We start from the raw sequence: 2130 nt of genomic DNA on the forward strand, positions 1-2130 counted from the left end.
CGAATACCTGAGTTTAGTACGCCGACATCGAAAATCTCCTTTATGAAGTTCGCTGGTGAGATAACCTCGACGCCACCCAGTACTGGTGCGGGAGTTCGAGAGTATCGCCATAACTTGTATAACGGATGCTTTTCGAAGGTTGAGGTAGATGATTTCCGAAGGTTTCTTGGTTATGTGTTGAAGGATGGATACAGCTGGATGTAGGATTTGCTAGTTTTGGGTGAGATATTATGCTTCCCCTGTATCCCCAACACCTGATTGCATAACCAGGAAAATTTCGGGAGTTTATAAGTGGGAATTCTAGTAGCTCTTAGGATATCTTTCTGACACATGTGTGATTTGAAATTGGGGTTCGACGTCTAGTGGTCCGCCTATCCACGGTCGATTTTACAGTGGTCTCGTTGTGTCTTAAAGAGTCCTTGGCTATGCCGACTCGGGGACGCTTCGTATGTCATGTGCACTGCCTTGTACATGATGGTGCTGTACGATCGAGCCCGTGTAGGACCCACCACGAAAACTTCGGACGAAATCTCTATCATATGTTTGTTCCGGCTTATTCTGCAAGCCAATCCTTTGTTTTTGTTTTGAGTTGTGGTATTCGAGTTGCTTCGAAGTCAAATGTTGATTCCATACCTTCCCCTAATGGTGTTCTCATACTCCGATGTGAATACTAATCCTTCTCGGTCATCGAGCTTGTCATCTAAATTTCTTTTCAACGGCGTGTTTCTCTTCAAGTGGATCCGATCACTTCAACATTCACAAGATCAATTATCATTTCTTCTCAACGGTGCTTGTTTCATCCGTTCCAAGTGGTCTTTGTTTTTCCCACCCACCCACCCTTCTTCTTCGAGGACTCAGATTTCTTATTCAAGTATCCTTTTATTGATGGGAAGCTTCTCCATTCCTTTTCCGTCAATATTCTTATCCGGTGATTCTCATGAAGATCGTAACGGAGCTTCAAGTTATCATTCTTTGTTCTTTTATCTTCTCCGGTGGATTCAAGTCAAGTCTTTGGTGTTGATCATATCCTTTCCTCGTTTCAGAAGCTTTATCATACCGTTGCTCATCATATTCATTCATTTCTCGCTACTCATTTATTCCGGAGTGCTCAAGATATTTCAAAGATTTGTGTTTTCACTTTGCATCCGTTCAAGCTATTTCGAGGTCCTATCTTACTCAAGACATTTAATTCAACCGGAGCAACCCTCTCTTTTAAATCATTTCAACGGTGTAACTTTTGAGTGGGCCCTAACCCACAGGTCTTTTCCCAGGGTCTTACCTGACTCTTCTAATCTCCCCGGAGCTATCATCAAATTCTTTTTGAAGTTTGACGTAAGAATGAATTATCATCAGTCAAACGTAATTCTCCAAGATCTTTCAAATTCTTTTCATAGTTGGCTCAACCTCTTCGTTTTTGATTCTTCTGGAGTGTCTAAATTATTCATGGTGGTGTTTTGTCGTCGTCATTCTCAACATTTGAAGACCGAAGAAGAGTTTCTCTTTAATCTTGCTTTATTCTCTTCAAGATTCATGGTGCTAGCTTGTTGCCATCCTCTCATAATTGTTTTCGATTGTGAGAATCTTTTTCACCCATCAGGAGATATTCAAGAGTCTTCTCAGTGTGTTATCCGGAGTCCATCAATTCAGGTTTATTCATTCTCAGCTGTCAGTTATCATTCTCCTATCTTGCCGGCGCATCAATCGAATATCCTCTAATCAGTTCTTGACCTCTTCGTTCTCATGTATCTAGTTTGTCTCAAGCACCTTCGTTCATTTGCTAATTCTTACCGGTGATGCACCCCTACTTCGAGCATTTTCAATTCTTACGGTGGTTCTTTCAAGATCTCTCTTCCTTGTCCATCATATCAATTCATTTGTTGTTCCAATCCTACCGGTGGTTCCTTGAAGACGTTCTCAAGATTAAGTTATATCTCTCTTAATCCTTGATACGAGAATAAGTAGTGTGCCAAATCCGTTGGTTGTCATCAATTCAATTGATGAAGGACGAGCATAATGTAATTCTTATTCTTGTTTCATCCGGATGAGTAATTTCTTTTTCCGGAGTGGTTCATCATGTCATATTCTCAGTTTGAGATGCCTTATCTTTTCTTTCCCGGAGTTCCAAGATCT

Source organism: Triticum urartu, chromosome 3A (assembly GCF_056163025.1).
Source record: "Triticum urartu cultivar PI428250 chromosome 3A, HENAU_Tu73, whole genome shotgun sequence".
Taxonomy (NCBI): Eukaryota; Viridiplantae; Streptophyta; class Magnoliopsida; order Poales; family Poaceae; genus Triticum; species Triticum urartu.